Below are 10,038 nucleotides of genomic sequence, written 5' to 3' on the forward strand. Positions count from 1 at the left end.
GATTGGGCCCACAGCAGTTCAAGACCCCAGCCTGGCGTCTGGATGTGAGCTCACCCCTTACCTTGGAAGGAAACTGGCCAAGTGCAAATGGAAGTCCCAAGCCCACAGGGGCCTACTTTTCTTTACATTGCAGATCCCTTGTCACTGTGAAGGGCCTCACACACGAGTGTGGACTCCCCAGCCTGCCCATCTGAACTCTACCCACACCCCCCACTACAAATGACTGCCTTTGGGCCACCTCTTGGTGGAGGGGGAGGCCCATCAAGAAGCCCACACAGGCCCTGGAGGGGGAGGGCTCAAAGCCATTTGGGCAGGGAATTCCAGGGTCCCGGGGACCCCGAGCAGGGTCAAGAAAGGCATAGACTCTGGTGGGCACATCCTGAAGGCCCTGGAAAGGGGCTCCGCCGGATAAGGCTGGAGCAGGCCCTCTGTAGCGTGGGGCCCAGGGCAAAGGCCACTCCCCTGGTGTACAGGCCATCACGACAAAGTACAGAGACCAGGTCCTGTCCTCGGGGGCTTGCATAACAAGAGTTCACAGACCTTGGGTCACAGCCTCTTCATGGATTATGAAACCAGTTTCATGGGCTGTGAGTAGCATAAAAAAGTAATAAAACAGAAAAAAAAGAAACTAAAGTAGAAAAAATAGATAAAATAGAAAAAATAGAAAAGTAATAAAATAGAAAAGAAAAACATCAGAGTACACTCCAAATAATCTGACTCTTTATATACTCTTCTCTTGGTTTCGGCTTGGGTTGTGATCTCATGGTCCTGGGATCAAGCCCTGCATCAGGCTCCGCGCCCAGCATGGAGCCCGCTTGAGGTTCTTTCCTCCTCCCTCTCCCTCCCCCTCTGCTCCTCCCCTGGCTTGCGCTCACTCTCCTGTCTCTGTCTCTCAAATAAAAAATAAATGGGATCAATCCCTTGAAAACAAACATGTATTATATGTGATATATATCATATGGACATGTGTGATATATACTATGTATATGCATAGACATATTACATGGGATACAAGTATATTATATTTGTGATGTATGTAGTATGATATATACATATGGGGATTCTAAAAATATTTTTGATTGATAGCCACCAGCTGCTAATTGGAGGCCTAACCCATGGCGGGGGAGGTCATTCATGTGTATATTACACACACACACACACACACACACACACACACACACACACACGTGAGTGGATACAAACTGTGGCATATGCTGAGAAGGAATACGGCTCACGACGAAACATGGCAGCAACAAGGAGGACTCGCAGAAGCATTAGCCTGAGTGAAAGGAGCCGGGTACCAAAGCTCGCAGGTACCTTCACTCCTAATACTACCACTTATATGAAGTTCTGGAGTAAGCAATAATGATAATAATAAACTGGTAAACAGAAGTGTTTCCCTGAGTTCTATGAGCCGTTCCAGCAAATAATCAAATCCAAGATGGGGGAACCATGGAAACCCCCAATCTGTAGTCACATTTGACAGAAGCTGTGGGTAACCTGGGACCTACGATCCAGGGGTGTCAGAAGGGGGGGAGGGGCAGCCTCATCCCCCATCCATTCTCCTCTGGGCTCCGCGTTCACTCTGGTGCATGTGAGAATTGAACTGAATTGTAGGATGACCAGCTGGGGTCACGGGGAATTGCTTGGTGTGGTGATCTTGGAGTATCAACAAGCAGCACACAGGAGTGGAGGCAAATTTTTCTCCAGAGTCAGGTTCTGGAAATCATCTGCAAAGTCTTGGCCTAGAGCCCACTCCACCAGGCTTTCCAAAAAGCTTCTCAGCTCCTCATTCCCTATATCAGGCTGAAAAGTGACAGAAATAGGGGGCGCCTGGGTGGCTCAGTGGGTTAAGCCGCTGCCTTCGGCTCAGGTCATGATCTCAGGGTCCTGGGATCGAGTCCCACATCGGGCTCTCTGCTTAGCAGGGAGCCTGCTTCCTCCTCTCTCTCTCTCTCTCTCTGCCTGCCTCTCTGCCTACTTGTGATCTCTGTCTGTCAAATAAAATAAATAAAATCTTAAAAAAAAAAAGTGACAGAAATAATTTCAAAATCTCAGTGGCTTACAATGGTAAGGGTATGTTTGCAGTCATACCTCGTGCTTATCATAGGTCACCTGGGAGCAATGATGTGACCTAAGCTGATGGAGAAGCCACCATTGGAAACATCTCTGGTTATCAGTGACACAAAGAAGAAAGAAGAAGGTGATACCACTGGCTCTTGTAGTCTTTGCCAGAAGGGACATGCACATCATTTTTGCTCACATTTTATTGGCCAGAACAAATCATACAACCATGTTTGCGTTCAAGAAGGTAGGAAACTACAATCTTCTTATAGTGAGGGAACTGGGTAATGCCACAAAGGAAAGTTGTTATCTCACATACCAAGAATTCTGGAAGCAGAAACCATATTCAATGTCAAGAGCCACTAAGTCGGGGACAACAGTGGTTTCAACGAGGTGATTTATTTCTCCCTCACATAACAGAACTATGAAGTGTGTAGTCTGAGACTGGAGAAGGGGTTCATTGGTGTCATAAGGGACAAGGCTCCTACTGACCTACCACTCTGCCATCTTTAGCATGTGGCTCTAAACCTCATGATCACAAAATGGCTGCAGGAGCCTCAACCATCATGTCATGTTCCAGAGGAAAAACAAGAAGAAAAGAAAAAGGTGTGGAGGGGAAGGCACCACTAGGTGAGCTTCGTCCTTTTAAAAGGGGATCCCAGGATCCCCTCCCAAAGACTTCTGCTTACTGCCGATTGGCCACTTCTATCTGCTAAAAGAAATTGGGAAATGTAGTCTTTTAGCTGAATCCATGACACTCTGGCTACCATCATGGAAAACAATAGCCTCGAGGAATGCATAGATATGGTGGGGAGGACGCTGAGCTTCTCTCAAGTTAAGGATGGGGACTCATGCTATTTTTATTCAAATATGAAAGGAATAAGTAATTCCTAAGACTGGAGTCTGTGGAGACCTCCAGGGGACAGAATACTGACTCTCAGACTCAGAAAAAACATCCAGAAATCTCTCCAGCAAGGCCCCCAGTGCTCTCCAAAGGCTGTCCATCTGCTGCCCAAACCCCTTCTGGCACAAGACCCCTTTTTCTGTTGTGGTGTCTAAACTGCAGCTCCTCCCCCGCTCTTACATCAGGGGAGAGATGGCTTGCCAAGACCTAATGGAATGGCTCTCGGAATGCAGCCAGACTCCCGAGTACAATACTGACAAGATTTTTATTCTAGAAGAATTAAGGCCACATCACACTCACTGGAAGGAATCTGCTTTCTTCACATGGAACTACCTCGTGCCTTTTTGGGGCTGTTGGGAGGGACTTTAAAGGCTTGCTTCAGTGAGGTGTTGCTTTTAGGGAGGTGGGTGAGTCTGTGAGCTCCTGTCTGTGGGGAGATTAAACAGCTTTGGAAACACCCCGTGAGGTGGCTCTGGGATGTGTCCACTTGGCTAGGTGAAATGACATTTCCCAGCATTCCCCTCTCTGTACGCTTCTGGTTAAGGTAGGATGCAAGAGACGTTCTCATGGTGGATGGCGGGGTCAAGGTTGGAGCCGTGGCCATCTTGTGGCTTCCAGTAGTCACTGTTTATCTATGACGACTCACCTCGTTGGTAGAAAGCAAGAGCCGGGCCTGCTTCTGTTCCCACCTCCCCCCTCTTTCAGCTCCTCCAACCCCTGCACCAGCTGTGTGCCTAGCCCTGCGATGGTGGGTCCTGGCTTCTGCGGGACACATACCAAGGTCACAGGCAACTGGTTCTCTGATCTAATCAGATTTAAAGGCATTAATGACCTTGTTTCCCGTGGCAAAGGAGACACTGATAGCCCATGGCACGAAGTGGCAAAGCAGTTACTCAGATCAGTATCGATAACTGCCTGTATCAGTAGCGAGGCTCCGGGGGACCAAGTATTTGCTTCCATAGGACGTTTTGGTAAAAATAAGGTGGTTAATGAGTGGCTGGTTGCCTCTAAGAGTGCTAGAAAATGTGAGGAAAGAAAACGGGAGCTCAGAGCTTTATATCCCCAGCCTAAGAGCTGTCCGAGGGACTCGAACGTTTCTGTGGCTGTGGAGAGAGAAACTTATTTCCTCCAGAGAAAGGGCCCAGAGTTCTGAAAACACGCTCAAAGTGAAATCCTGTGAGCAACTGAATTTACAATTCCCATCCAACTTCCAACCTTACACGGTCCTTTGGTTAATGCTAGGGCACTGAATGGGAAGAAACGGGAGCCCCAAAAGTGGGTTTGGGTTATATGGGCAGATTCTGACAAGGCTATCACATCTCCTTTGCCCATCGAGTGAGCCTGCACCCCTGTCTGGGGAGGATGGTCTCCTATTGCTTGAAGGAACTGGAATGGCCTTTCCTCAAGCAGTGCCCTTTGTAGGAGCTGGTGATCCTCCTAAGAACTTTTCTTGCCTCTAAGACCTGTAGCCAGACTCAAGTCTCAACAGAACCTAAAGGGCAAGAAGCAAAATAGGAACTGTGAGGAGATCCCCAGAACAATTGCCAATTTCCGTCCACAGAAAACTGCAGAACATGCATAGAAATGGGTCTTTGGTGTGCTGAACCAAGGTAGGGCAGAATATAAAATTGGATCAGGCCAAATGTATTGATTTGGCTCATGCAAGCAGAGATTCTAGCTTCGATGCTCCAACATAAGGGTCCAAGAATACCTCTGATGGTTTTCTTGGTTGTTTGACAGACCTGTGTACCCAAAGGTGGCCTGTCCTAGGTTAAAATGTCAGAGGTTCCTTGGTGGACCCGCAGAGCCCGAGTCAGCAAGCCTTGTCTGTAAAAGGCCAGATAGGATATATTTTAGGGTTTATAAGCCAGTGCCGGCTGTGGCTCCAGCTTTAGAGTGGAAAAGCAGCCAAAGACAATTGGTAAAAGAATGAGCATGGCTATGCCCCTATAAAAGTTTATTTATGGACACTGAAATGTGGATTTCATATCATTTGCATGTGTCACACAATATTATTATTCTTTTGATTTTATTTGAATTAAAAATGTGAAAACTGGGATGCCTGGGTGGGTTAAGGATCTGCCTTTGGCTCGTCAGGCTTCTCACTGAGTCTACTTGTCTCTTTCCCTCTCCCTCTGTTCCTCCCCCACCTCATGCACTCACTCTCTCTCTCTCTCTCAGATAAATTTTAAAAAATGTGAGAGCCATTTTTAGCCAGCAGGCCATACAAAACAGCCTGTCCAATAGATTTGGTCCCTGGGCTGTAGTTTGCTGAGTCCTGTTCTGAAGGAAAGTATCCAAAAGTCTTGGGACCTGGAGGACACAATGCTAAGGAGAATAAGCCAGACACAAGAGAAATAAATACTGCATGATATCATTTGTAAGTGGAATCCATAAAAATCAAATTCATAAAAGCAGAGAGTGGAGTGGTGCTTGCCAGAGGCTGGGGGATGGGAGGAATGGGGAGATGCTGGTCAAAGGGCACAAGGTTCCAATGATATACAAGATGAGTAAATTCCAGAGATCTAATATACAGCATAGTGACCATAGTTAATAATATTGCGTTTATTACAGTAACCCTGAATCTGGCCAAGAGAGTAGATCTCAAGAGTTCTCACCACACACACACACACACACACATACACACAATGAAAATGTTAATTAGCTTGATTGTGTTAATCATTTCATGATATATACTTATATCAAAACAACACACTGTATACTGTAAATATATAGAATTTTTATTTATTGATGATATCTCAGTTAAGCTGGAAAGAAACCCACATAGGCTTAGAAAGATTGGAATACTGAGAGGCTTTGTCATTTAAGACTAGCTATACCATGGGACAGGGTGGGCGGTGTTAAAGAGCCACAGTGAGGTCACTATCATCAGCTGTCATGTGGCTGTCAGAAATAAAGTCATAGGAAGGACTCCTAGCGTCCTTGAAGAGCTTCGTGGTGGCTCTTCTTTGAAGGTCAGAAATCCTAGGGGAAACGGTTGCCCTTGAACTAGGAATTCTAAATTTTATAGGCACGATAGACCAGAGGTGGCAGGGATCCTGCGGGCGCTGACACGCCAAAGATCAGATGACGTGGTTTCCACTGGAGAGTGAAGCCCAACCAGGAATGAGAACAGGCTGACTTGCAGAGCTCATTGGCATTTCCTAGTTTGAAATGAAATAGGCAGGCAGCCTACTAAAGTCTTGCTTGATCTGAATTAGTGGATGAGCTCTGGGACTAGTGAATGAGTTCAGAGCTAGATGACCAACACAGTCATTGCACCTCGATCATGTCCTACACTTGAGCCTTCGATGAAAGGAGGGGCTGGGATCCTTGGAGGTAAGACCCTGTTATGCTGCCCAAATGCATGCTGGTAATCTTTCTCCTAGACTTCTCCAAGGAGACCTGTGGTCATTTACCAGGCAGCTATATACTGGGGGAAAGGAGATAATCTGATTTTCCAAGCATGATTGGACACTGGGTCGGGGGGACTGACTCGAGTTCCTGGAACCCCAGGAGCTAGTGGTTTGTTAGTCAGAGTGGGGCTATGGGGGTCAGGTGATCAATAGAGTTTCTGGGAAGTTCTGCCCGCAGAAAGCCTAACTGGTCACTGAATCTATCCTGTGTATATTTGCTCAATGCTGAAATGCATAATGGGATTAGATACATTGAGCAATTATAAAAATTCCAACATTGGTTCCCTGAACCACGGAGTTGATGGATATCACGGTAGGAAGAGCCAGGTGGAAGTCACTAAAACTCTCTCTGCCTATGCAAATAGCAAATCAAAAGCAATACCACATTCCTGGAGGGATTGTGGAGATTGATGCCACCAACAAGGCTTGAAAGATGCCAGAGGGGTGAGTCCCACCACAACCCCATCAACTTGCCTCTCTGGACTGTGCAGAAGACAGAGGGATCTGGGAGGAGGACCATGGATCATTGTAGAGGTAAGCAGGGGAGGTGGCTCTAATGGCTGCTATTGTTCCAAATGGGGTTTCATTGTTGGAGGAATCAGCAGTTACTGATCTGAAAAACGTGCTTTTTAAAAAAATTTTTTAATTTTTTTCTATACCTCATAGTAAAGACCATCAGAAGTCTGTTTTCAGCTGGCAAAGCCAGAAACGTCTCTACTGTCCCAGCCAAGAGGTATACCAGCGCTCCAGCCCTATGTCATAAGATGGTCTGGACCGAGCTTAGGCACCTGCCTTATTCCCTGGACATCACGCTGGCCCATTACATGGAGTATATTATGAGGATGGGATCTGATGAGCAAGAAATAGCCACCACTTTATACACATTGGAAGGACAACTGCATGCCAGAGATTGGGAAATAAATCCCACCCACAAAAAAAATTTTCATTCTATCACTTCAGTGAGCATTCTTGGGGTCCAGGGATTGGAGGGATGTAGAGATATTCCTTTCTGGGTGCAGTTGCTGCTCATGGCCCTCCTGACCCTGAAAGAGAGGCCCAATGCTGGGGGAACTTCTTCAGACCTTGGAATCTATCTGCATATACCTCACTCAGAAATACTGCTGTCACTCATTTACTGAGTAATCTGGACAGCTGTGAGTTATGAGTGGGATCCAGAATGAGGGGGAGCCCTGCAACAGATCCGGGCTGAGACAATGGTACTTGAAGTGTCTTGGTAGACAGGGTGCTCTTGGGGACTCTCAGCTCCTTATTGGTGAATCACGGTGTAGACCTCTAGGATTTTGGAGCAAAGTCAGGTCATTCTCTGAAAATAATTATTCTGTCTTTGAAAAAACAGTTCTTGGCTTTCTACTGGGCTTTAGTAGAGGCTAAATATTTGACCCCAGGCCACTAAGATACTATGCCAATGGAGCGACATTTCATTACCTGTTGCACGACCCAAGAAATCACAAAGTTAGGCATGCAAAGAAGCTATCTGTGGAAGTGGTTTAGACAAGACGGTTCTAGCAGGTGGTGAAGGCATGAGTACTTTGCCCGAGGAAGTTACCCTGATGTCCAGGTCCCTGATTCCTGCTTCAATGCCTTCTTGCTCTCCAACCTCACCTATGGCCTGGGGGGAGTTCTCTATGACTAGTTGACTGAGAAGGAAAAAATCAGATTTTGCAGATAGTCAAACTCTAGTGACAGGAAACTGTGGTTTACATATAATTCCAAAGGACGTAGAGGCACCACCCAAAAGTGGGCAGCTGTATCATGATAGCGCTATCCTGGGACACCCCTGAAGGATGGGGGTCAAGGGAAACTTTGCCCATGGGCAGAAATTTGAGCAGAGCACCCAGTTGTCCATTTTGACCACAGCAAGAGATGCCCAGAAATACAGATCTATATCAATTCATCAGTTGCGACTAATGGTTTGGCTGGATGGTCAGAGACTGCTACAAAGAGGTCTGGGGAAGAGATAAGGAGGTAGGACTCTCCAGAGGAGGAAGAAGAGAATTGTGTCCTACACAGGGGCTCGCCAGAGTGAACTCAGAAAATAAGATTTTTAGGAAGATAGGATAAGCTATCTTGTGGACACCCGTCAGTCACTTTGACCAGCCACTGCCATCATCAACAACCCAGTTCCTTAACCATGGAGGGTGGGGGGTGGCCAGGGGAGCTGCGGGAGGGATCTGCAATCAGAACTTCTGCCCGGAAAGGCTGATCTGGCTACTGCCACTGGTAAGTGCTCAGTCTGCCAGTAGAAAAAGACCAGCACTAAATCCCCTGATGCAGTAGCAGTCCCCCAAGCAGATTGGTCAGCTTGGTGATAGCAGGCTGATTACACCGAACGGCTTCCCTCATGGGAAGAGCAGCACTTTTTCTTTCTTTCTTTTAAATAACCGCTTTCTTGTAATATAATGCACATACCATACAATCCACGTCTTTAAAGTGTACCAGCTAATAGTTTTTAGTCTATTCACAGATATGCACAACCTTCACTACAACCCATGTTCTAATGAACATTGTCATCACCTGACAAAGAACCCACAGAGGATTCTGAGAAGATGGCAGAGCGGGAGGCGCAAGGAAGCTGTCTCCCCATCTGGATGGCAATTGCACCGGAGACTCATTTCGGAACTATGGAGACAACTGAAGCCTGAAAACTTCCAGAGGAAGCTTGGATGGTGCACTGTGGTAATTTCCTTCAATTTCAGCTCTTAGCAGAGTAGCAGCTGCCCAGCCCTCAGCCCCAGCCCCGTGGCAGGTGCCTGTGCACATGTTCCTCCAGCAGCTTGCATTACCCCCTGTAGGAACCAAATGGCCAAAAAGCACCTTGTCCTCCAAATATAGAGGATCAGTTGTCTGATCACTGACTGCTGCTGCTTTTTCCTTTTTTTCCTTTTTTTTTTTTTTTCTAGCTTCAGAGGTAGAATTTAGTGGTTCATCAGTTGCCTGTGCTCATTTTTAAAAAAAGATTTTATTTATATTTATTTAGTATTTATAAATACTGTCAAATAAAAGTATTTATTTGACAGAGAGATAGAGAGAGCACAAGTAGGCGGAGAGGCAGGCAGAGGGAGAGGGAGAAGCAGGCTCTCTAATGAGCTGGGAGCCCAATGTGGGGCTCAATCCCAGGACCCTGCGATCACGACCTGAGCTGAAGGCAGAGGCTTAACTCACTGAGCCACCCAGGCATCCCAAAACATTCTCATATTTAAAAAGGAAGCGGAGGGAACTTGTTCCACCCCCAAGAAATGCTTAGGGTGGTCTTGTGGGGTGATGTGAAAAGCTGCTTGACAACACCTGGAAAACACCTAAGGAAATGAAGATCTAAATTAAAATGTGGTGAGATTCTATACCGAATTCTGACATGTAATGCCTTTCCCCCCCAGGCCAAGCAATTCTCCAATAGCAGCTGGATGTCCTCCAATTTCACAATTTTGACACTACCTACTCTGAGATAGCATCAGATTCCACAGGTTAAGGGCTCTGTCCTATAAGCCTGGATCCCCTTCAGAAGCCAGAGGGAGGTTGTCAGCACTGGCTGTCTCCCGTGCTTCTGAATGACTAACTATAAATCAGAGGTTCCTGCGACCTCCTCCTTTGGTTCAATAAGTGAGCTAGAGTGGCTCACAGAACTCAGGGAAACAT

At 46.6% G+C, this 10,038-nt stretch overlaps 1 long non-coding RNA gene across 1 annotated transcript; it reads left to right on the top strand.

Annotated features, from left to right (window-relative positions):
- Window positions 1-5,823: 5,823 nt before the first annotated feature.
- On the top strand, window positions 5,824-9,260 carry LOC309852335. The gene is made up of 3 exons (XR_014305179.1): window positions 5,824-6,307; window positions 6,750-6,918; window positions 8,870-9,260. It is a non-coding gene; the product is annotated as an uncharacterized lncRNA (long non-coding RNA).
- The last annotated feature ends 778 nt before the right edge of the window (window positions 9,261-10,038 follow it).

This window comes from Mustela nivalis (assembly GCF_964662115.1).
Source record: "Mustela nivalis genome assembly, chromosome: 18".
In the NCBI taxonomy this organism is placed as follows: domain Eukaryota; kingdom Metazoa; phylum Chordata; class Mammalia; order Carnivora; family Mustelidae; genus Mustela; species Mustela nivalis.